This window comes from Apteryx mantelli, chromosome 15, assembly GCF_036417845.1.
Source record: "Apteryx mantelli isolate bAptMan1 chromosome 15, bAptMan1.hap1, whole genome shotgun sequence".
Taxonomy (NCBI): domain Eukaryota; kingdom Metazoa; phylum Chordata; class Aves; order Apterygiformes; family Apterygidae; genus Apteryx; species Apteryx mantelli.
Window position 1 is genome coordinate 26,483,579 of NC_089992.1, and position 25,836 is coordinate 26,509,414.

Sequence of the window (25,836 nt, forward strand, 5' to 3'; positions counted from 1 at the left end):
TCCTTTACCTCTTTCTCTTTTCGAGGGGGGTGGTGATGGAGAGCTGGCAAGAGGAGGGTTCTTTCAAGCAGAAGGGGGATCTCGGGGTTCAGCTGTGGGCGTGCGAGTACCCCAGAATTTCCACCTGCAGCAGGTCGTCTCTAACCAAATAGCCAAGCGCATCCTCTGCCATCCTGAACGCAGAAGCGTTTGTTTTGGAGATGTGGTATGAGCGGTCTTTCCACAGGTGCTTTAAGCCCACTCTAACGGATTCCCTGTGAAAAGCTGGTCAGCATTCCCGTGCTGTGTCACTCGGGGGGCACGCGACCGTGCGTCCTGAGGTCACTCTGAAAGCAGGAGTGAAGGGAGCCCTCAGCAGCCTCCACCCGCTCTCAGGGAGGAGGGCAGGCGTGAGAAGAGGGAGCAGAGCTCTTCCAGCTCGGCGGTTTCTAACAGGACAGCTACAGGGGAAGGCCTGCGTGGCATGGCGGACCAAGGGGAAGGGGAAGGCATTGCGGGCTTGCCCAAACCATGTCTGCAGCTCCTTGCGGGTTCTCGTCCGAGCATGGGGCTGGCCTTGCTGAATCAGTTCTGCTCCAAACTCAGGCGCGGGGCAGTTGCCACGCGCTCTGCATTATCCGGGGTCCTCCAGCTTCTGCCCTGTTTTCCCTCCCCTGCTCTGTGTTTCAGCTTTGCCTCCCTCGCAGAGAGATGTCTTGCTTCAGACCCTGCCTGCCACGCCCCTGCGGCCCCTCTGGCCCAACCCCGCTTGCAAGCAGCTGCAGTGAGCCGTGCGTCGCCCGCTGCGCTGACTCGACGGTTGCCATCCAGGCCTCCCCGGTCGTGGTGACCCTGCCTGGCCCCATTCTCACCTCCTTCCCTCAGAGCACAGCCGTGGGATCCTCTCTGTCAGCTGCTGTTGGGAGCTCCCTCAGCACTGGGGGGGTGCCCATCACATCTGGGGGCTCCCTCGATCTGGGGGCGGTGGGACTGTGCCTGCCTCCCCCACGCTGCGGTCTAAACTGCTGAAGCCAGCCGATCATTCGCTCCCTTCGGAGCCACCACCCAGGAACCCGGAAGGAAATGGGGACCCGAGACTGCAAGCATGGCCACGGCTTGCAGACGAGCTGGGTACCCCCATCCCACCGGGGACGAGGGAACGGTGCCCGCTGCTCCTCGCTGCATGGCCGCTCTGGCCATGCTGCCTCTGGCTCTGCTTTACTCTGAGCTCCTTGAGGGAGAGCTCCTGCTCTTCCGCTTGGCTGCATCTCCTCTTGATGGGCGGAGGGTATCGGGGTTAGGAACTGCTGTTGTGGGGATGCGATTGCCACAAGGTAGAGGGGGAATGGCAAAAGGCAGGCACTTTGCACGGTGCTTGTCCTGGGGAAACGAGCAATTCTCTGTGCTTCCCCGAACCCTGGAAACGTGTGTCTTGGTCTCCGTACTGCTTCACTGCCTTTTTTCCTCCCTTCTCATTAAAGACGTTGTGCAGCATAGCTGGAGACTTGTGGTGGTGTATCTTTCTCCTGCAGCCTCCGTTAGCCGCCCGCTCTGCGTGGAAAAGCACTCCCCTCTGTCCTGAGCTTCCTTCTCTCTGCCGGGAGCTGAGGAGGGACTACCTCCCCTCTCCCATCGCAGCGAGTCTACCTGTAAGCGCGGGGCACTGCCAGAGTTGGGTGGAGCTCCCTGAACGGATCCCAGAGCACCAAAAGTAAGCAAACCGGCTCAGAAAGACAGAAGACCAGGACTATCAAGGCCACAGGCAAAGGGGAGATTTCAGGCTCTGTGGGCCTCAGAGGAACAGAGCAGGACTCTGTTGCCTGCTCATGCCGGCACCCTGATGTCTCTCAGGGTCAGCTGGGAGGCCCTCCACCGAAAGCCCTCGCGATCTGACTTCAGGGGTCTTCATTTTCCTCTGCCAACGTACCCGGTGGGTCTTGGAGGTGTCTTAGGAATTGTGCTGAGCTGCCACCGTATTTCCATGCGTCGGAAGCCCACCAGGCAGCCCATTGCCCTCGAGAAGGACGCGAAGTTGGAGCCCTTCTGCTGCTTGCAGGTGAACCTGTCTCAAGCTGCTTGCTGTGCTGCTGTGCAGGGGCAGGATGGCGAGAGGTGGGGGGCAGAGGCCGTAAGGGAGCGTGCCAGGAAGGGTGGCAATAGGTATTTTCAGCAGTCAGCAGCTGTGCCCTTGCACGAGGGAATGAGGTCCCTCCAAACGAGACAGATTTGGTGAGTCCTTGCGTCCTCTCCGAACTTCAGCATCCCGTCAGATGTTGCATCTCCTGAGAGTGACGCTTGTGTCAGGAAGGGAAGGCAGACCTAAAGGTGCGATTAGTGACGAGGATGAAAGGCGTGGCAGCAAAAAAGGGAAGTGGGCTCTCAGCTGAGTTGTGGCGGGCACCTTCAGCGACAGGCAGGGGGAAGTTGCCCTTCTGAGTCCGAATCTCGGCTAGAGTCCTGGCATTCCTTGGGGAATCAGATACAAAATTGAGACACAGAAAAATTCATCTCAGCATAAGAAAAAACTTGTTAATGGTGAGGGTGGTCAAGCACTGCAACACACTGCCCACAGAGGCTGTGGAGTCTCCATCACGGGAGCTATTCAAAACCTGACCGGACAGTGCTCTGGGCAACTTGAACGGTGCGACAGGGTACTTTCAGTACAGTTCTACAAGAGGCCAGACTGGGGGCCTGCAGCCGACACACTGGAGGCCCAGGCTGGCATTCAGGGAAAACTCACCAGGCTGGAGAAAGGGGCCGACAGGAGGTGCCTACAGTTCAGCAACGGCAAAGGCTAGTCCTCCCCTGGGCTGAAACAACACAGGGCAGGCTGGCGGCTGACCGCCTAGGAAGCAGCTTGCTTAAAAGCGTCTCGGCGGGGCCAGGTGGACAAGAAGCCACACGTGAGTCAGCAGTACGCTCTGGCTGCGAGGACAGGCAACCGCCTCCTGGGCTGCGTTGGCAAGAGTGCAGCCAGCAGGGCGAGGGCAGGGACCCTTCCCCTCTCCTTGCCACCTGGGAGACCGCGTCTGCAACAGCGCGTCCAGTCTTGAATCTCCAGGACTGCAAAGGCCTTGCCCTTGCCCTTGCCCTTGCCCTTGCCCTTGCCCTTGCCCTTGTGGAGCAAGTCCCGGGCAGGAAGAGAGGGTCACCAGGGTGACTAGGGGGCTGATGCATGTGACATACGAGGAGAGGCTGGGAGGCCTAGTTTTAGGCAGCCCTAGGAAGAGAAGGCTCCGGGGAGATCTCATTCCTCTCTGCAGTTGCCCCACGGGAGGAGAAAGAAAGGAAAGAGCTGGACTCCTTCTGAAGGTCCCGGGGATAGGACAAGGAGCGAAGGACGCAAGCTGTAACCCTGTAACATCCAGCTAGACGTAACATAGATTAAGATCAAGAATCTTTTGCATCATGGGGCTGCTCAAGCCTTGGAAGAGCGTGGTTGTTGGATTGCCATTCTTGGAGAGAGGAAAAAGCTTGCCTACACACATGCCTGAGCAGCCCCATGTAGCCGTCACTGCTTCGAGCAGGGGGTTGGACTAGCTCGCTCACAGAGGTCCCTGCCAACTCAAACGGTTCAACGCGAGCTGAGCAAAGCGATCGATCCTCTTCCCTTCTCACTGCTGGGGCAACACCTGAATTGCAGGGCCCAGTTTGGGTCCCCCAGCACCAGAGACAAGTCAAAAACCTGGAGAGAGCGACAGGCCCGGGGCCAGCCCGAGTCGGTTGGGGCTGAAGCACATGCCATAGGAGGAGAGGCCGAGGGCACTGGCTTTGTGCAGCCTGGAGGAGAGAAGGCCAGGAGGGGAGGAGGGGAAGGGAAAACCCAGCCGTTGCAACGGAAAAACAAGACTCAGAGAGCACGGTGCAGCCCTGGAAGAGGCTGCGCGAGGGACACTGGCATCTCCGTGCGTGTCGGTGCTCAGCCCCTGAGCCTCCTGATGTGGCTGGGAAGTTTGGCCCGTTTGGAGCAGGACGTTGGCCCTGAGGACCTTTTATGCAGGACCTTCCTCCCTCCACTATTTTGGGATGCGCTGAGTCACACGGGCCCTTGACCAGCCACAGAAAGCCTGGAAGGCAGGAGCATGTCATTGCATAGAGGCACCAGTGGTTTCAGCAATAACGCAACCCGTTTGGAAATGCCCTGCAGGAAAGCAGCACCTCAGGAAGAATGAGGACGTGAGCTCGGTATTCCTGGCACGCCTGAGGCCAGGACGCCATCTCCACCAAAGTCAACAGCAGGCTGACTCACGTTTCCCTGGAGTTCAGGGATTTTCCCAGCTCTTCCACAGCACGCTGGCTCCCAGCTGCTCCGGGAGACCGATCCAACGTTGCTCTGCAGTGAAAAAGCCTTGAATGGGCCACGCCATCCCTGACCCAGGAGAAACAGCCGTGAGCTTGTGGCTCGCTGCTCCGAGCCACTCCTAAAAAGCCGGCCATGCAGGCTTTTGGCCTCCGCGATGAACTTGCTGGGCAAAAGAGGTCCATTTGGGTGTGGGTCACTTTCAGGGCAGGACGCAGGAACCTCTTTCATCTCCCGCCTACACCTTGATCTGCTTGTTTGCACGAGATTCTCCGCTGCCCAAGCAGAGCGCAGAGCCCCGGCTGGAAGAAGCGTGAAGGCCCACTCAAGCCCCCTACGCACATGGCTATGCAGATCCCAGGGAGTGACCGCTTGCCCTTTCCACACTGGAGGGGACCAACCCGCTCTCTGGCTTCGTCCTCCTCGTCAGGAGCCTGCCTTCGTTCCCAGGCTCCAAGGCGGCCAAAACGGGCTGGGGCACAGCCTCACCAGCACCAGCACCAGCACCAGCAACCTCATCACAGCGCTCACTCCTGCCACAAAGGCGCTTGCCTCCAGCTCGCAAAGGTCCTTCCTTGCTGTTGAGCTTTGCCACGTCCCTGGAGACCTGAGTCTCTTCTCCCTTACGGGCCTGTGCAGTCTTCACGTTCTCCCTGAACTATCCTGACTGTGTCCTGAGCGTCTGCCATGAGCTGTGGCGAGAGATGTCTCTCAGGGTCAGCCTGAGTCCCTCCACTGAAAGCACTCGCGAGCTGGCTTGAGCTGTCCTTCACGGCCAAACGTCACCATGGCTGATGGCCACGCTCACCATGAAGAGGCGCATGAGCCAAAGGCAGTCCACCTGACGCAAATCCACTTAAAACCTCTGTGGACAGCTAGCCTGAGACCTCCGAGTTCACGGGCCCTAGGAGTCCGGAGCGGTGGCTGCGGCGCAGGTTAGTCATTCCAACGTCAACTCCTAAGAAGTGGGAGCAAAACATTTCAGCTGAGAGAGGCAAGGGCTTAATCACCAGCGAGAGCTCTGCAAGCAGCAGCAACTACCAGGTGCTCAGGTGCTTCATGAGCAAGGAATGTTTTGGGCCCCCTGGGGCTCTGGGACACAGCATAAAAGCCTGTGCTGTGCCAGGCTCTGCCATCCTCCTCTCTTTGCCTCACTTCCCTTGGGGAACTAGGTAAGCCCGGGTCCGCTCCCGCTCCTCCTGCGGGCTGAATTGCTGTCAGGCTGGCTACTCAACTTTGATACGTGGCTGATACGCTTGGCACCTGAATAGAAATGTTTAAGGTCCTTTACCTCTTTCTCTTTTCGAGGGGGGTGGTGATGGAGAGCTGGCAAGAGGAGGGTTCTTTCAAGCAGAAGGGGGATCTCGGGGTTCAGCTGTGGGCGTGCGAGTACCCCAGAATTTCCACCTGCAGCAGGTCGTCTCTAACCAAATAGCCAAGCGCATCCTCTGCCATCCTGAACGCAGAAGCGTTTGTTTTGGAGATGTGGTATGAGCGGTCTTTCCACAGGTGCTTTAAGCCCACTCTAACGGATTCCCTGTGAAAAGCTGGTCAGCATTCCCGTGCTGTGTCACTCGGGGGGCACGCGACCGTGCGTCCTGAGGTCACTCTGAAAGCAGGAGTGAAGGGAGCCCTCAGCAGCCTCCACCCGCTCTCAGGGAGGAGGGCAGGCGTGAGAAGAGGGAGCAGAGCTCTTCCAGCTCGGCGGTTTCTAACAGGACAGCTACAGGGGAAGGCCTGCGTGGCATGGCGGACCAAGGGGAAGGGGAAGGCATTGCGGGCTTGCCCAAACCATGTCTGCAGCTCCTTGCGGGTTCTCGTCCGAGCATGGGGCTGGCCTTGCTGAATCAGTTCTGCTCCAAACTCAGGCGCGGGGCAGTTGCCACGCGCTCTGCATTATCCGGGGTCCTCCAGCTTCTGCCCTGTTTTCCCTCCCCTGCTCTGTGTTTCAGCTTTGCCTCCCTCGCAGAGAGATGTCTTGCTTCAGACCCTGCCTGCCACGCCCCTGCGGCCCCTCTGGCCCAACCCCGCTTGCAAGCAGCTGCAGTGAGCCGTGCGTCGCCCGCTGCGCTGACTCGACGGTTGCCATCCAGGCCTCCCCGGTCGTGGTGACCCTGCCTGGCCCCATTCTCACCTCCTTCCCTCAGAGCACAGCCGTGGGATCCTCTCTGTCAGCTGCTGTTGGGAGCTCCCTCAGCACTGGGGGGGTGCCCATCACATCTGGGGGCTCCCTCGATCTGGGGGCGGTGGGACTGTGCCTGCCTCCCCCACGCTGCGGTCTAAACTGCTGAAGCCAGCCGATCATTCGCTCCCTTCGGAGCCACCACCCAGGAACCCGGAAGGAAATGGGGACCCGAGACTGCAAGCATGGCCACGGCTTGCAGACGAGCTGGGTACCCCCATCCCACCGGGGACGAGGGAACGGTGCCCGCTGCTCCTCGCTGCATGGCCGCTCTGGCCATGCTGCCTCTGGCTCTGCTTTACTCTGAGCTCCTTGAGGGAGAGCTCCTGCTCTTCCGCTTGGCTGCATCTCCTCTTGATGGGCGGAGGGTATCGGGGTTAGGAACTGCTGTTGTGGGGATGCGATTGCCACAAGGTAGAGGGGGAATGGCAAAAGGCAGGCACTTTGCACGGTGCTTGTCCTGGGGAAACGAGCAATTCTCTGTGCTTCCCCGAACCCTGGAAACGTGTGTCTTGGTCTCCGTACTGCTTCACTGCCTTTTTTCCTCCCTTCTCATTAAAGACGTTGTGCAGCATAGCTGGAGACTTGTGGTGGTGTATCTTTCTCCTGCAGCCTCCGTTAGCCGCCCGCTCTGCGTGGAAAAGCACTCCCCTCTGTCCTGAGCTTCCTTCTCTCTGCCGGGAGCTGAGGAGGGACTACCTCCCCTCTCCCATCGCAGCGAGTCTACCTGTAAGCGCGGGGCACTGCCAGAGTTGGGTGGAGCTCCCTGAACGGATCCCAGAGCACCAAAAGTAAGCAAACCGGCTCAGAAAGACAGAAGACCAGGACTATCAAGGCCACAGGCAAAGGGGAGATTTCAGGCTCTGTGGGCCTCAGAGGAACAGAGCAGGACTCTGTTGCCTGCTCATGCCGGCACCCTGATGTCTCTCAGGGTCAGCTGGGAGGCCCTCCACCGAAAGCCCTCGCGATCTGACTTCAGGGGTCTTCATTTTCCTCTGCCAACGTACCCGGTGGGTCTTGGAGGTGTCTTAGGAATTGTGCTGAGCTGCCACCGTATTTCCATGCGTCGGAAGCCCACCAGGCAGCCCATTGCCCTCGAGAAGGACGCGAAGTTGGAGCCCTTCTGCTGCTTGCAGGTGAACCTGTCTCAAGCTGCTTGCTGTGCTGCTGTGCAGGGGCAGGATGGCGAGAGGTGGGGGGCAGAGGCCGTAAGGGAGCGTGCCAGGAAGGGTGGCAATAGGTATTTTCAGCAGTCAGCAGCTGTGCCCTTGCATGAGGGAATGAGGTCCCTCCAAACGAGACAGATTTGGTGAGTCCTTGCGTCCTCTCCGAACTTCAGCATCCCGTCAGATGTTGCATCTCCTGAGAGTGACGCTTGTGTCAGGAAGGGAAGGCAGACCTAAAGGTGCGATTAGGGACGAGGATGAAAGGCGTGGCAGCAAAAAAGGGAAGTGGGCTCTCAGCTGAGTTGTGGCGGGCACCTTCAGCGACAGGCAGGGGGAAGTTGCCCTTCTGAGTCCGAATCTCGGCTAGAGTCCTGGCATTCCTTGGGGAATCAGATACAAAATTGAGACACAGAAAAATTCATCTCAGCATAAGAAAAAACTTGTTAATGGTGAGGGTGGTCAAGCACTGCAACACACTGCCCACAGAGGCTGTGGAGTCTCCATCACGGGAGCTATTCAAAACCTGACCGGACAGTGCTCTGGGCAACTTGAACGGTGCGACAGGGTACTTTCAGTACAGTTCTACAAGAGGCCAGACTGGGGGCCTGCAGCCGACACACTGGAGGCCCGGGCTGGCATTCAGGGAAAACTCACCAGGCTGGAGAAAGGGGCCGACAGGAGGTGCCTACAGTTCAGCAACGGCAAAGGCTAGTCCTCCCCTGGGCTGAAACAACACAGGGCAGGCTGGCGGCTGACCGCCTAGGAAGCAGCTTGCTTAAAAGCGTCTCGGCGGGGCCAGGTGGACAAGAAGCCACACGTGAGTCAGCAGTACGCTCTGGCTGCGAGGACAGGCAACCGCCTCCTGGGCTGCGTTGGCAAGAGTGCAGCCAGCAGGGCGAGGGCAGGGACCCTTCCCCTCTCCTTGCCACCTGGGAGACCGCGTCTGCAACAGCGCGTCCAGTCTTGAATCTCCAGGACTGCAAAGGCCTTGCCCTTGCCCTTGCCCTTGCCCTTGCCCTTGCCCTTGCCCTTGCCCTTGTGGAGCAAGTCCCGGGCAGGAAGAGAGGGTCACCAGGGTGACTAGGGGGCTGATGCATGTGACATACGAGGAGAGGCTGGGAGGCCTAGTTTTAGGCAGCCCTAGGAAGAGAAGGCTCCGGGGAGATCTCATTCCTCTCTGCAGTTGCCCCACGGGAGGAGAAAGAAAGGAAAGAGCTGGACTCCTTCTGAAGGTCCTGGGGATAGGACAAGGAGCGAAGGACGCAAGCTGTAACCCTGTAACATCCAGCTAGACGTAACATAGATTAAGATCAAGAATCTTTTGCATCATGGGGCTGCTCAAGCCTTGGAAGAGCGTGGTTGTTGGATTGCCATTCTTGGAGAGAGGAAAAAGCTTGCCTACACACATGCCTGAGCAGCCCCATGTAGCCGTCACTGCTTCGAGCAGGGGGTTGGACTAGCTCGCTCACAGAGGTCCCTGCCAACTCAAACGGTTCAACGCGAGCTGAGCAAAGCGATCGATCCTCTTCCCTTCTCACTGCTGGGGCAACACCTGAATTGCAGGGCCCAGTTTGGGTCCCCCAGCACCAGAGACAAGTCAAAAACCTGGAGAGAGCGACAGGCCCGGGGCCAGCCCGAGTCGGTTGGGGCTGAAGCACATGCCATAGGAGGAGAGGCCGAGGGCACTGGCTTTGTGCAGCCTGGAGGAGAGAAGGCCAGGAGGGGAGGAGGGGAAGGGAAAACCCAGCCGTTGCAACGGAAAAACAAGACTCAGAGAGCACGGTGCAGCCCTGGAAGAGGCTGCGCGAGGGACACTGGCATCTCCGTGCGTGTCGGTGCTCAGCCCCTGAGCCTCCTGATGTGGCTGGGAAGTTTGGCCCGTTTGGAGCAGGACGTTGGCCCTGAGGACCTTTTATGCAGGACCTTCCTCCCTCCACTATTTTGGGATGCGCTGAGTCACACGGGCCCTTGACCAGCCACAGAAAGCCTGGAAGGCAGGAGCATGTCATTGCATAGAGGCACCAGTGGTTTCAGCAATAACGCAACCCGTTTGGAAATGCCCTGCAGGAAAGCAGCACCTCAGGAAGAATGAGGACGTGAGCTCGGTATTCCTGGCACGCCTGAGGCCAGGACGCCATCTCCACCAAAGTCAACAGCAGGCTGACTCACGTTTCCCTGGAGTTCAGGGATTTTCCCAGCTCTTCCACAGCACGCTGGCTCCCAGCTGCTCCGGGAGACCGATCCAACGTTGCTCTGCAGTGAAAAAGCCTTGAATGGGCCACGCCATCCCTGACCCAGGAGAAACAGCCGTGAGCTTGTGGCTCGCTGCTCCGAGCCACTCCTAAAAAGCCGGCCATGCAGGCTTTTGGCCTCCGCGATGAACTTGCTGGGCAAAAGAGGTCCATTTGGGTGTGGGTCACTTTCAGGGCAGGACGCAGGAACCTCTTTCATCTCCCGCCTACACCTTGATCTGCTTGTTTGCACGAGATTCTCCACTGCCCAAGCAGAGCGCAGAGCCCCGGCTGGAAGAAGCATGAAGGCCCACTCAAGCCCCCTACGCACATGGCTATGCAGATCCCAGGGAGTGACCGCTTGCCCTTTCCACACTGGAGGGGACCAACCCGCTCTCTGGCTTCGTCCTCCTCGTCAGGAGCCTGCCTTCGTTCCCAGGCTCCAAGGCAGCCAAAACAGGCTGGGGCACAGCCTGACCAGCACCAGCACCAGCACCAGCACCAGCACCAGCAACCTCATCACAGCGCTCACTCCTGCCACAAAGGCGCTTGCCTCCAGCTCGCAAAGGTCCTTCCTTGCTGTTGAGCTTTGCCACGTCCCTGGAGACCTGAGTCTCTTCTCCCTTACGGGCCTGTGCAGTCTTCACGTTCTCCCTGAACTATCCTGACTGTGTCCTGAGCGTCTGCCATGAGCTGTGGCGAGAGATGTCTCTCAGGGTCAGCCTGAGTCCCTCCACTGAAAGCACTCGCGAGCTGGCTTGAGCTGTCCTTCACGGCCAAACGTCACCATGGCTGATGGCCACGCTCACCATGAAGAGGCGCATGAGCCAAAGGCAGTCCACCTGACGCAAATCCACTTAAAACCTCTGTGGACAGCTAGCCTGAGACCTCCGAGTTCACGGGCCCTAGGAGTCCGGAGTGGTGGCTGCGGCGCAGGTTAGTCATTCCAACGTCAACTCCTAAGAAGTGGGAGCAAAACATTTCAGCTGAGAGAGGCAAGGGCTTAATCACCAGCGAGAGCTCTGCAAGCAGCAGCAACTACCAGGTGCTCAGGTGCTTCATGAGCAAGGAATGTTTTGGGCCCCCTGGGGCTCTGGGACACAGCATAAAAGCCTGTGCTGCGCCAGGCTCTGCCATCCTCCTCTCTTTGCCTCACTTCCCTTGGGGAACTAGGTAAGCCCGGGTCCGCTCCCGCTCCTCCTGCGGGCTGAATTGCTGTCAGGCTGGCTACTCAACTTTGATACGTGGCTGATACGCTTGGCACCTGAATAGAAATGTTTAAGGTCCTTTACCTCTTTCTCTTTTCGAGGGGGGTGGTGATGGAGAGCTGGCAAGAGGAGGGTTCTTTCAAGCAGAAGGGGGATCTCGGGGTTCAGCTGTGGGCGTGCGAGTACCCCAGAATTTCCACCTGCAGCAGGTCGTCTCTAACCAAATAGCCAAGCGCATCCTCTGCCATCCTGAACGCAGAAGCGTTTGTTTTGGAGATGTGGTATGAGCGGTCTTTCCACAGGTGCTTTAAGCCCACTCTAACGGATTCCCTGTGAAAAGCTGGTCAGCATTCCCGTGCTGTGTCACTCGGGGGGCACGTGACCGTGCGTCCTGAGGTCACTCTGAAAGCAGGAGTGAAGGGAGCCCTCAGCAGCCTCCACCCGCTCTCAGGGAGGAGGGCAGGCGTGAGAAGAGGGAGCAGAGCTCTTCCAGCTCGGCGGTTTCTAACAGGACAGCTACAGGGGAAGGCCTGCGTGGCATGGCGGACCAAGGGGAAGGGGAAGGCATTGCGGGCTTGCCCAAACCATGTCTGCAGCTCCTTGCGGGTTCTCGTCCGAGCATGGGGCTGGCCTTGCTGAATCGGTTCTGCTCCAAACTCAGGCGCGGGGCAGTTGCCACGCGCTCTGCATTATCCGGGGTCCTCCAGCTTCTGCCCTGTTTTCCCTCCCCTGCTCTGTGTTTCAGCTTTGCCTCCCTCGCAGAGAGATGTCTTGCTTCAGACCCTGCCTGCCACGCCCCTGCGGCCCCTCTGGCCCAACCCCGCTTGCAAGCAGCTGCAGTGAGCCGTGCGTCGCCCGCTGCGCTGACTCGACGGTTGCCATCCAGGCCTCCCCGGTCGTGGTGACCCTGCCTGGCCCCATTCTCACCTCCTTCCCTCAGAGCACAGCCGTGGGATCCTCTCTGTCAGCTGCTGTTGGGAGCTCCCTCAGCACTGGGGGGGTGCCCATCACATCTGGGGGCTCCCTCGATCTGGGGGCGGTGGGACTGTGCCTGCCTCCCCCACGCTGCGGTCTAAACTGCTGAAGCCAGCCGATCATTCGCTCCCTTCGGAGCCACCACCCAGGAACCCGGAAGGAAATGGGGACCCGAGACTGCAAGCATGGCCACGGCTTGCAGACGAGCTGGGTACCCCCATCCCACCGGGGACGAGGGAACGGTGCCCGCTGCTCCTCGCTGCATGGCCGCTCTGGCCATGCTGCCTCTGGCTCTGCTTTACTCTGAGCTCCTTGAGGGAGAGCTCCTGCTCTTCCGCTTGGCTGCATCTCCTCTTGATGGGCGGAGGGTATCGGGGTTAGGAACTGCTGTTGTGGGGATGCGATTGCCACAAGGTAGAGGGGGAATGGCAAAAGGCAGGCACTTTGCACGGTGCTTGTCCTGGGGAAACGAGCAATTCTCTGTGCTTCCCCGAACCCTGGAAACGTGTGTCTTGGTCTCCGTACTGCTTCACTGCCTTTTTTCCTCCCTTCTCATTAAAGACGTTGTGCAGCATAGCTGGAGACTTGTGGTGGTGTATCTTTCTCCTGCAGCCTCCGTTAGCCGCCCGCTCTGCGTGGAAAAGCACTCCCCTCTGTCCTGAGCTTCCTTCTCTCTGCCGGGAGCTGAGGAGGGACTACCTCCCCTCTCCCATCGCAGCGAGTCTACCTGTAAGCGCGGGGCACTGCCAGAGTTGGGTGGAGCTCCCTGAACGGATCCCAGAGCACCAAAAGTAAGCAAACCGGCTCAGAAAGGCAGAAGACCAGGACTATCAAGGCCACAGGCAAAGGGGAGATTTCAGGCTCTGTGGGCCTCAGAGGAACAGAGCAGGACTCTGTTGCCTGCTCATGCCGGCACCCTGATGTCTCTCAGGGTCAGCTGGGAGGCCCTCCACCGAAAGCCCTCGCGATCTGACTTCAGGGGTCTTCATTTTCCTCTGCCAACGTACCCGGTGGGTCTTGGAGGTGTCTTAGGAATTGTGCTGAGCTGCCACCGTATTTCCATGCGTCGGAAGCCCACCAGGCAGCCCATTGCCCTCGAGAAGGACGCGAAGTTGGAGCCCTTCTGCTGCTTGCAGGTGAACCTGTCTCAAGCTGCTTGCTGTGCTGCTGTGCAGGGGCAGGATGGCGAGAGGTGGGGGGCAGAGGCCGTAAGGGAGCGTGCCAGGAAGGGTGGCAATAGGTATTTTCAGCAGTCAGCAGCTGTGCCCTTGCACGAGGGAATGAGGTCCCTCCAAACGAGACAGATTTGGTGAGTCCTTGCGTCCTCTCCGAACTTCAGCATCCCGTCAGATGTTGCATCTCCTGAGAGTGACGCTTGTGTCAGGAAGGGAAGGCAGACCTAAAGGTGCGATTAGGGACGAGGATGAAAGGCGTGGCAGCAAAAAAGGGAAGTGGGCTCTCAGCTGAGTTGTGGCGGGCACCTTCAGCGACAGGCAGGGGGAAGTTGCCCTTCTGAGTCCGAATCTCGGCTAGAGTCCTGGCATTCCTTGGGGAATCAGATACAAAATTGAGACACAGAAAAATTCATCTCAGCATAAGAAAAAACTTGTTAATGGTGAGGGTGGTCAAGCACTGCAACACACTGCCCACAGAGGCTGTGGAGTCTCCATCACGGGAGCTATTCAAAACCTGACCGGACAGTGCTCTGGGCAACTTGAACGGTGCGACAGGGTACTTTCAGTACAGTTCTACAAGAGGCCAGACTGGGGGCCTGCAGCCGACACACTGGAGGCCCGGGCTGGCATTCAGGGAAAACTCACCAGGCTGGAGAAAGGGGCCGACAGGAGGTGCCTACAGTTCAGCAACGGCAAAGGCTAGTCCTCCCCTGGGCTGAAACAACACAGGGCAGGCTGGCGGCTGACCGCCTAGGAAGCAGCTTGCTTAAAAGCGCCTCGGCGGGGCCAGGTGGACAAGAAGCCAAATGTGAGTCAGCAGTACGCTCTGGCTGCGAGGACAGGCAACCGCCTCCTGGGCTGCGTTGGCAAGAGTGCAGCCAGCAGGGCGAGGGCAGGGACCCTTCCCCTCTCCTTGCCACCTGGGAGACCGCGTCTGCAACAGCGCGTCCAGTCTTGAATCTCCAGGACTGCAAAGGCCTTGCCCTTGCCCTTGCCCTTGCCCTTGCCCTTGCCCTTGCCCTTGCCCTTGCCCTTGCCCTTGCCCTTGTGGAGCAAGTCCCGGGCAGGAAGAGAGGGTCACCAGGGTGACTAGGGGGCTGATGCATGTGACATACGAGGAGAGGCTGGGAGGCCTAGTTTTAGGCAGCCCTAGGAAGAGAAGGCTCCGGGGAGATCTCATTCCTCTCTGCAGTTGCCCCACGGGAGGAGAAAGAAAGGAAAGAGCTGGACTCCTTCTGAAGGTCCCGGGGATAGGACAAGGAGCGAAGGACGCAAGCTGTAACCCTGTAACATCCAGCTAGACGTAACATAGATTAAGATCAAGAATCTTTTGCATCATGGGGCTGCTCAAGCCTTGGAAGAGCGTGGTTCTTGGATTGCCGTTCTTGGAGAGAGGAAAAAGCTTGCCTACACACATGCCTGAGCAGCCCCATGTAGCCGTCACTGCTTCGAGCAGGGGGTTGGACTAGCTCGCTCACAGAGGTCCCTGCCAACTCAAACGGTCCAACGCGAGCTGAGCAAAGCGATCGATCCTCTTCCCTTCTCACTGCTGGGGCAACACCTGAACTGCAGGGCCCAGTCTGGGTCCCCCAGCACCAGAGACAAGTCAAAAACCTGGAGAGAGCGACAGGCCCGGGGCCAGCCCGAGTCGGTTGGGGCTGAAGCACATGCCATAGGAGGAGAGGCCGAGGGCACTGGCTTTGTGCAGCCTGGAGGAGAGAAGGCCAGGAGGGGAGGAGGGGAAGGGAAAACCCAGCCGTTGCAACGGAAAAACAAGACTCAGAGAGCACGGTGCAGCCCTGGAAGAGGCTGCGCGAGGGACACTGGCATCTCCGTGCGTGTCGGTGCTCAGCCCCTGAGCCTCCTGATGTGGCTGGGAAGTTTGGCCCGTTTGGAGCAGGACGTTGGCCCTGAGGACCTTTTATGCAGGACCTTCCTCCCTCCACTATTTTGGGATGCGCTGAGTCACACGGGCCCTTGACCAGCCACAGAAAGCCTGGAAGGCAGGAGCATGTCATTGCATAGAGGCACCAGTGGTTTCAGCAATAACGCAACCCGTTTGGAAATGCCCTGCAGGAAAGCAGCACCTCAGGAAGAATGAGGACGTGAGCTCGGTATTCCTGGCACGCCTGAGGCCAGGACGCCATCTCCACCAAAGTCAACAGCAGGCTGACTCACGTTTCCCTGGAGTTCAGGGATTTTCCCAGCTCTTCCACAGCACGCTGGCTCCCAGCTGCTCCGGGAGACCGATCCAACGTTGCTCTGCAGTGAAAAAGCCTTGAATGGGCCACGCCATCCCTGACCCAGGAGAAACAGCCGTGAGCTTGTGGCTCGCTGCTCCGAGCCACTCCTAAAAAGCCGGCCATGCAGGCTTTTGGCCTCCGCGATGAACTTGCTGGGCAAAAGGGGTCCATTTGGGTGTGGGTCACTTTCAGGGCAGGACGCAGGAACCTCTTTCATCTCCCGCCTACACCTTGATCTGCTTGTTTGCACGAGATTCTCCGCTGCCCAAGCAGAGCGCAGAGCCCCGGCTGGAAGAAGCGTGAAGGCCCACTCAAGCCCCCTACGCACATGGCTATGCAGATCCCAGGGAGTGACCGCTTGCCCTTTCCACACTGGAGGGGACCAACCCGCTCTCTGGCTTCGTCCTCCTCGTCAGGAGCCTGCCTTCGTTCCCAGGCTCCAAGGCGGCCAAAACGGGCTGGGGCACAGCCTCACCAGCACCAGCACCAGCACCAGCAACCTCATCACAGCGCTCACTCCTGCCACAAAGGCGCTTGCCTCCAGCTCGCAAAGGTCCTTCCTTGCTGTTGAGCTTTGCCACGTCCCTGGAGACCTGAGTCTCTTCTCCCTTACGGGCCTGTGCAGTCTTCACGTTCTCCCTGAACTATCCTGACTGTGTCCTGAGCGTCTGCCATGAGCTGTGGCGAGAGATGTCTCTCAGGGTCAGCCTGAGTCCCTCCACTGAAAGCACTCGCGAGCTGGCTTGAGCTGTCCTTCACGGCCAAACGTCACCATGGCTGATGGCCACGCTCACCATGAAGAGGCGCATGAGCCAAAGGCAGTCCACCTGACGCAAATCCACTTAAAACCTCTGTGGACAGCTAGCCTGAGACCTCCGAGTTCACGGGCCCTAGGAGTCCGGAGTGGTGGCTGCGGCGCAGGTTAGTCATTCCAACGTCAACTCCTAAGAAGTGGGAGCAAAACATTTCAGCTGAGAGAGGCAAGGGCTTAATCACCAGCGAGAGCTCTGCAAGCAGCAGCAACTACCAGGTGCTCAGGTGCTTCATGAGCAAGGAATGTTTTGGGCCCCCTGGGGCTCTGGGACACAGCATAAAAGCCTGTGCTGCGCCAGGCTCTGCCATCCTCCTCTCTTTGCCTCACTTCCCTTGGGGAACTAGGTAAGCCCGGGTCCGCTCCCGCTCCTCCTGCGGGCTGAATTGCTGTCAGGCTGGCTACTCAACTTTGATACGTGGCTGATACGCTTGGCACCTGAATAGAAATGTTTAAGGTCCTTTACCTCTTTCTCTTTTCGAGGGGGGTGGTGATGGAGAGCTGGCAAGAGGAGGGTTCTTTCAAGCAGAAGGGGGATCTCGGGGTTCAGCTGTGGGCGTGCGAGTACCCCAGAATTTCCACCTGCAGCAGGTCGTCTCTAACCAAATAGCCAAGCGCATCCTCTGCCATCCTGAACGCAGAAGCGTTTGTTTCGGAGATGTGGTATGAGCGGTCTTTCCACAGGTGCTTTAAGCCCACTCTAACGGATTCCCTGTGAAAAGCTGGTCAGCATTCCCGTGCTGTGTCACTCGGGGGGCACGCGACCGTGCGTCCTGAGGTCACTCTGAAAGCAGGAGAGAAGGGAGCCCTCAGCAGCCTCCACCCGCTCTCAGGGAGGAGGGCAGGCGTGAGAAGAGGGAGCAGAGCTCTTCCAGCTCGGCGGTTTCTAACAGGACAGCTACAGGGGAAGGCCTGCGTGGCATGGCGGACCAAGGGGAAGGGGAAGGCATTGCAGGCTTGCCCAAACCATGTCTGCAGCTCCTTGCGGGTTCTCGTCCGAGCATGGGGCTGGCCTTGCTGAATCGGTTCTGCTCCAAACTCAGGCGCGGGGCAGTTGCCACGCGCTCTGCGTTATCCGGGGTCCTCCAGCTTCTGCCCTGTTTTCCCTCCCCTGCTCTGTGTTTCAGCTTTGCCTCCCTCGCAGAGAGATGTCTTGCTTCAGACCCTGCCTGCCACGCCCCTGCGGCCCCTCTGGCCCAACCCCGCTTGCAAGCAGCTGCAGTGAGCCGTGCGTCGCCCGCTGCGCTGACTCGACGGTTGCCATCCAGGCCTCCCCGGTCGTGGTGACCCTGCCCGGCCCCATTCTCACCTCCTTCCCTCAGAGCACAGCCGTGGGATCCTCTCTGTCAGCTGCTGTTGGGAGCTCCCTCAGCACTGGGGGGGTGCCCATCACATCTGGGGGCTCCCTCGATCTGGGGGCGGTGGGACTGTGCCTGCCTCCCCCACGCTGCGGTCTAAACTGCTGAAGCCAGCCGATCATTCGCTCCCTTCGGAGCCACCACCCAGGAACCCGGAAGGAAATGGGGACCCGAGACTGCAAGCATGGCCACGGCTTGCAGACGAGCTGGGTACCCCCATCCCACCGGGGACGAGGGAACGGTGCCCGCTGCTCCTCGCTGCATGGCCGCTCTGGCCATGCTGCCTCTGGCTCTGCTTTACTCTGAGCTCCTTGAGGGAGAGCTCCTGCTCTTCCGCTTGGCTGCATCTCCTCTTGATGGGCGGAGGGTATCGGGGTTAGGAACTGCTGTTGTGGGGATGCGATTGCCACAAGGTAGAGGGGGAATGGCAAAAGGCAGGCACTTTGCACGGTGCTTGTCCTGGGGAAACGAGCAATTCTCTGTGCTTCCCCGAACCCTGGAAACGTGTGTCTTGGTCTCCGTACTGCTTCACTGCCTTTTTTCCTCCCTTCTCATTAAAGACGTTGTGCAGCATAGCTGGAGACTTGTGGTGGTGTATCTTTCTCCTGCAGCCTCCGTTAGCCGCCCGCTCTGCGTGGAAAAGCACTCCCCTCTGTCCTGAGCTTCCTTCTCTCTGCCGGGAGCTGAGGAGGGACTACCTCCCCTCTCCCATCGCAGCGAGTCTACCTGTAAGCGCGGGGCACTGCCAGAGTTGGGTGGAGCTCCCTGAACGGATCCCAGAGCACCAAAAGTAAGCAAACCGGCTCAGAAAGACAGAAGACCAGGACTATCAAGGCCACAGGCAAAGGGGAGATTTCAGGCTCTGTGGGCCTCAGAGGAACAGAGCAGGACTCTGTTGCCTGCTCATGCCGGCACCCTGATGTCTCTCAGGGTCAGCTGGGAGGCCCTCCACCGAAAGCCCTCGCGATCTGACTTCAGGGGTCTTCATTTTCCTCTGCCAACGTACCCGGTGGGTCTTGGAGGTGTCTTAGGAATTGTGCTGAGCTGCCACCGTATTTCCATGCGTCGGAAGCCCACCAGGCAGCCCATTGCCCTCGAGAAGGACGCGAAGTTGGAGCCCTTCTGCTGCTTGCAGGTGAACCTGTCTCAAGCTGCTTGCTGTGCTGCTGTGCAGGGGCAGGATGGCGAGAGGTGGGGGGCAGAGGCCGTAAGGGAGCGTGCCAGGAAGGGTGGCAATAGGTATTTTCAGCAGTCAGCAGCTGTGCCCTTGCACGAGGGAATGAGGTCCCTCCAAACGAGACAGATTTGGTGAGTCCTTGCGTCCTCTCCGAACTTCAGCATCCCGTCAGATGTTGCATCTCCTGAGAGTGACGCTTGTGTCAGGAAGGGAAGGCAGACCTAAAGGTGCGATTAGGGACGAGGATGAAAGGCGTGGCAGCAAAAAAGGGAAGTGGGCTCTCAGCTGAGTTGTGGCGGGCACCTTCAGCGACAGGCAGGGGGAAGTTGCCCTTCTGAGTCCGAATCTCGGCTAGAGTCCTGGCATTCCTTGGGGAATCAGATACAAAATTGAGACACAGAAAAATTCATCTCAGCATAAGAAAAAACTTGTTAATGGTGAGGGTGGTCAAGCACTGCAACACACTGCCCACAGAGGCTGTGGAGTCTCCATCACGGGAGCTATTCAAAACCTGACCGGACAGTGCTCTGGGCAACTTGAACGGTGCGACAGGGTACTTTCAGTACAGTTCTACAAGAGGCCAGACTGGGGGCCTGCAGCCGACACACTGGAGGCCCAGGCTGGCATTCAGGGAAAACTCACCAGGCTGGAGAAAGGGGCCGACAGGAGGTGCCTACAGTTCAGCAACGGCAAAGGCTAGTCCTCCCCTGGGCTGAAACAACACAGGGCAGGCTGGCGGCTGACCGCCTAGGAAGCAGCTTGCTTAAAAGCGTCTCGGCGGGGCCAGGTGGACAAGAAGCCACACGTGAGTCAGCAGTACGCTCTGGCTGCGAGGACAGGCAACCGCCTCCTGGGCTGCGTTGGCAAGAGTGCAGCCAGCAGGGCGAGGGCAGGGACCCTTCCCCTCTCCTTGCCACCTGGGAGACCGCGTCTGCAACAGCGCGTCCAGTCTTGAATCTCCAGGACTGCAAAGGCCTTGCCCTTGCCCTTGCCCTTGCCCTTGCCCTTGCCCTTGCCCTTGTGGAGCAAGTCCCGGGCAGGAAGAGAGGGTCACCAGGGTGACTAGGGGGCTGATGCATGTGACATACGAGGAGAGGCTGGGAGGCCTAGTTTTAGGCAGCCCTAGGAAGAGAAGGCTCCGGGGAGATCTCATTCCTCTCTGCAGTTGCCCCACGGGAGGAGAAAGAAAGGAAAGAGCTGGACTCCTTCTGAAGGTCCTGGGGATAGGACAAGGAGCGAAGGACGCAAGCTGTAACCCTGTAACATCCAGCTAGACGTAACATAGATTAAGATCAAGAATCTTTTGCATCATGGGGGTGCTCAAGCCTTGGAAGAGCGTGGTTGTTGGATTGCCATTCTTGGAGAGAGGAAAAAGCTTGCCTACACACATGCCTGAGCAGCCCCATGTAGCCGTCACTGCTTCGAGCAGGGGGTTGGACTAGCTCGCTCACAGAGGTCCCTGCCAACTCAAACGGTTCAACGCGAGCTGAGCAAAGCGATCGATCCTCTTCCCTTCTCACTGCTGGGGCAACACCTGAATTGCAGGGCCCAGTTTGGGTCCCCCAGCACCAGAGACAAGTCAAAAACCTGGAGAGAGCGACAGGCCCGGGGCCAGCCCGAGTCGGTTGGGGCTGAAGCACATGCCATAGGAGGAGAGGCCGAGGGCACTGGCTTTGTGCAGCCTGGAGGAGAGAAGGCCAGGAGGGGAGGAGGGGAAGGGAAAACCCAGCCGTTGCAACGGAAAAACAAGACTCAGAGAGCACGGTGCAGCCCTGGAAGAGGCTGCGCGAGGGACACTGGCATCTCCGTGCGTGTCGGTGCTCAGCCCCTGAGCCTCCTGATGTGGCTGGGAAGTTTGGCCCGTTTGGAGCAGGACGTTGGCCCTGAGGACCTTTTATGCAGGACCTTCCTCCCTCCACTATTTTGGGATGCGCTGAGTCACACGGGCCCTTGACCAGCCACAGAAAGCCTGGAAGGCAGGAGCATGTCATTGCATAGAGGCACCAGTGGTTTCAGCAATAACGCAACCCGTTTGGAAATGCCCTGCAGGAAAGCAGCACTTCAGGAAGAATGAGGACGTGAGCTCGGTATTCCTGGCACGCCTGAGGCCAGGACGCCATCTCCACCAAAGTCAACAGCAGGCTGACTCACGTTTCCCTGGAGTTCAGGGATTTTCCCAGCTCTTCCACAGCACGCTGGCTCCCAGCTGCTCCGGGAGACCGATCCAACGTTGCTCTGCAGTGAAAAAGCCTTGAATGGGCCACGCCATCCCTGACCCAGGAGAAACAGCCGTGAGCTTGTGGCTCGCTGCTCCGAGCCACTCCTAAAAAGCCGGCCATGCAGGCTTTTGGCCTCCGCGATGAACTTGCTGGGCAAAAGAGGTCCATTTGGGTGTGGGTCACTTTCAGGGCAGGACGCAGGAACCTCTTTCATCTCCCGCCTACACCTTGATCTGCTTGTTTGCACGAGATTCTCCACTGCCCAAGCAGAGCGCAGAGCCCCGGCTGGAAGAAGCATGAAGGCCCACTCAAGCCCCCTACGCACATGGCTATGCAGATCCCAGGGAGTGACCGCTTGCCCTTTCCACACTGGAGGGGACCAACCCGCTCTCTGGCTTCGTCCTCCTCGTCAGGAGCCTGCCTTCGTTCCCAGGCTCCAAGGCAGCCAAAACAGGCTGGGGCACAGCCTGACCAGCACCAGCACCAGCACCAGCACCAGCACCAGCAACCTCATCACAGCGCTCACTCCTGCCACAAAGGCGCTTGCCTCCAGCTCGCAAAGGTCCTTCCTTGCTGTTGAGCTTTGCCACGTCCCTGGAGACCTGAGTCTCTTCTCCCTTACGGGCCTGTGCAGTCTTCACGTTCTCCCTGAACTATCCTGACTGTGTCCTGAGCGTCTGCCATGAGCTGTGGCGAGAGATGTCTCTCAGGGTCAGCCTGAGTCCCTCCACTGAAAGCACTCGCGAGCTGGCTTGAGCTGTCCTTCACGGCCAAACGTCACCATGGCTGATGGCCACGCTCACCATGAAGAGGTGCGTGAGCCAAAGGCAATCCACCTGACGCAAATCTACTTAAAATCTTCAGGTTAGATTCACCAGCAACACCGTGCTGTGCAGCACACAAGCTGGACTGTGCAGCATGCGTCCTCACTCATGCAGCTTTTCAGCCCACAGAAGAAAACTCTTCTTTGGGTTCAGAGAGAATCAATGGCAGTAGGAACTACCCCTCCAATGTAGCGCTCAAAGGAGGTGATCCAATAGATGTACTTCTGGGAAAGAAATCCTGAATACCAACCACCACTCTGGTCTCTAGTGCTTGGCACCTCCGTTTCCCAGCTGACCCTCACGGTGCTGTTCCCCATGCCTACTACGGGGGGAATGCTCTTGTGTTAGTTCAGCCTTTGTCCACGTTACGCAATATGTCCCACAGTCACTCCACAGGCAAGCAAGCAATCTGTGTAGCTCTGGCCTCAAAGCTTCCCCATAGGCCTGTGAAGGCTCCAGCTGCTGGCTTCTGAATTCATCACCGTTAGCTAGCTTTGCAACTTTACAAGCCACTTCCCACTCCCCTTGCGCACTGTTCCTTTTGAGGTTAGTATAAGGAGGTACTGGGTCAAGAGAAACCCAACACTCTCAGTTGGGAGGTGGATAATGAGACAGAGGTGGGACTTCCTTCCAAGCACAAACCAAGGAATGACAATTCATAACATTCAAGAGATCTGCCTCTTTCATCGCCTACATCTACGTGAGTAATTTGAATGTGCCAGGGAATGTTCCTTCCCTTTCTCTGAGAGGGCAAGTCCTTCGGCCTCTCTGCTGTGCTCTACTTCACACTTACCAGCTCATTTTCTTTCAAAAATGACAGCTACGTGAAACACTGAGCAATTTTCTCCATTTGTATTTCACTTTGAAAGCTAGCACTCCTATTTCAGGCCTGGAGGCGGTTTGTGTGCTTGAAAGTGTTTCTCCTTTTCAGGCTGCACCAGTTGGTCTAATAAACAACGTAACCTCTGCCTTTTGTCTTTGTCTGGCCTAGGTTTGGATAACTTCTGGCCAAACTTCCTATCCGCATGGCCTCCCAGCAAGGCTCAGCCTGGCCTGTAACAGCTCCCAGTTCATTCCCAGGGGCCTCACTGGTGACCTAAGCAGAGCCAGCTTGGGGAGCGCTTTTTTGCCATGTGTGCCATCGACTCAGGACCCACTAAGCCTGGCTAGGAGGATGGAAAGCAGCTGTGCCACAGAAATGACTTTCTCTCTTCAATGAAACTGGCTGAATTTAGTACAATGATTGACAAATGAAAGACTGTGTTACACATTCAGCAGTAAAATGAGATATCCACCACTTAAATGTCATGCTACAAATACTGAGATACGAATCTTACACATCAGCTAGTTTAGGAAATAACAGAAGTAAGGTCATCTATGTATCATCTTACTGCAGTTCTTCCTACACATTATTTCTTAATTATACGGCTATATCCTAGCTTTCTGTACAGCCCAGAAAGGGGCAGGAGCAAGGCGTCACTCCCAGGCCTCCCCATACAGAAGGTGGTCCTTTACAACTTGAGGTAAACGAGTAATTTTTGGTGGAAGTGTTGGAACTGGTCCTCAAAAGTGAGCATAATAGAAGTTCTCTCAGTGGGTTGTGTACCTGTTTATGAGAAAACACAGAAGGATAGGCTCCCTTGAGCAAGAGGGCTTGTCTCTGGGAAAAGGAGTTTTGTCAGGCCCGTCCAGGCCGTCAGAGAGGGCAAACCTTGCCTCGTGGCTGTGGAGGTTGGGCTCACATCGCAGCTAAGTAGCTACAGCAGAGGGAAATGTCAATGCATTTCAGCTACAAAAGGCCACCTGGGACTGCCAGAGCAAGGCTTCAAAGGAGCAGAAAGTTTTGCACAGAAGTAAGCTGAAAACCTGCGCCCCCAAAAGCGGGCTTGCATAGTAGAAGCTTTCCTGAACTTCTCTGTCTGTAGGCCTGCCACTTCACTGAGATAATCCTGCACCCACACTGCCAAGATGTTGCCTGTGCAGATCCAAGTGTCACGCCCTAATCCTTGCAGACCAGATCCAGGAGCATCAGCAGCATCCTAGCGCTCTTCTTTACTAAGTCAAGAAACCAGCACTGCAGGTACAAGCAGGCAGTATGTGTGTAATGCTGCTTGTTGAAGCACAAAGCAAATAATTCTCCTTCTAGATGGCCACAGGATGGGAAAATGGAGTGCAGGCAGTTGATCTGCCCTTGGCAATTCAAGGAGAAATGTCTGTTAGGACTGTTCAGCTGGTGGCTCTGCAGGATCTTAAGGAGGGGAAGGCACAGGAAGAAGAAGTAGTAATCTAACAAAAGACTGAAGGAAAAAAAAAAAACGGGGTAAAGAAAAAGAAGCTTTCTTTGGAAAGCGGGTTAGCCAAAGGCAAAATCTAGAGGAGACAGCAGAAATGCCACCTGGAAGCTATGAGGTAAGAGGAACCAAAGAGTCAATGCAACGAGTATCACGAATGTTCTTAGTGAGGAGCAGCGCAAAAGGCAGGCAAATGTATGTTGTACTGGACTGTCTCAAGTTCCTAGACATCCACAGCACTGAATACAAATGGAAAAACACTTTCAAAAGAACAGTATTTACAGCTTCACAAGAGAGGAGGGAAGAAACCTGGAATACTGCTGATGGCAGACCTGGCACTGTGATGCAGCCCTAGAAACAAGTTAAATACGACAGTAGGGTGCTGTCACGCTATGAAGGTTCGATAGCAACGACTGAAACAGTAACGTAATAAAAAAAATGTTTATTTCCTCACGCAAGCTCTTGGATTAGTAACATCCATTAAAATAATGCAATTACTAATTTAGGAAGGATAACCCAAAACCGTCAGTTACTGTGCTATTAACTGAAAGCACTGCTTATCCTTACTTGAAAACTTTCTTGTTCACTCTCCTAGTGAGAGGACTCTCAACCTCGAGGAGTTACCTTAACCCAGCGTCCCAGGAAAAGGGGAGGGGGGGGGAATACTCACGGTCCAGCCGGAGAGGATGATCAGGTCACGTTCCAGTCCCTGCTCAAACTCTCTTAGCTCCCAAGTCTCTTTTTATACGGCTGGGCCACTGGGCAAACAATGCTTTTGCTGACTTTTGCGAGTTTCACAGTCACAGGACTGTTTGTTTGTCTGCTTGGAAAGACCCTGCTAGTGAGCCAAGACCACAATACCTCCGTATTGCTTCTTCCCTCCCTGGGGGTCCATGCAGATTCCAGGTGGCAGACTTCTTTAGTCTTGTTAATTCTTCTATTCCGCAGCCTTGCGCATATCAGGCCTTGCGCACATATCTGTTGGCAGACTTCTTTAGTCCTGTTAACTCTTCTGTTCAGCAGCTTTGCGCATATCAGTTCTTGCGCATGTCAGTTGGCAAACTTCTTCAGTCCTGTTAACTCTTCACTCGCTTGTCAGGTGCTTTGGGAAGGGGCTTTCCTGGAGAGACAGCCAAGCATTAACATCCGTAGTCAAAGGCAGTGATGGCCTTGTCTGTAATGCTGCATCTAAGGGGATTAGATGTTAGGGAACTCACACCCCCAGGGTGTCCCCATCCTCTAGTCCAATGAGAGTTTGGATTAACACACTTCCGTAGGAGGGGCATAGAAACTCCGTGCCCATATTAAGGATTCTGAAGTTCACTCAGTGTGATAGGAGAAACTGAACTAGAGTTTATTGTCATTTAACCTGATACAAAAAGCTCTTACTTAAACTTCAGTGTTCTTTTAGAGAGAAATACTGTCTCTGTCTTCCTCGAGCCTCCCCAGCACATTGCCTCCGAAGCAGGGAGGCATGAAAAGCTGGCCTTGGTTTAAGGAGGGTTTCTAGCACAGCCTTCAAAGGTCTTGATGTGGGCACAGAGGTCCAGTACGTGGACCTGTGAATTCCTCCTGGGCTGGTATGAGCATCTGGCTCACAGCCACAGAGGACAGATGAGAGGAGATGATGTGAAATTTCCTCTTCCATTTGTGCTGCTTCCTCTGAATAAACGGCCATTCCAGGGATGCTGATAGGA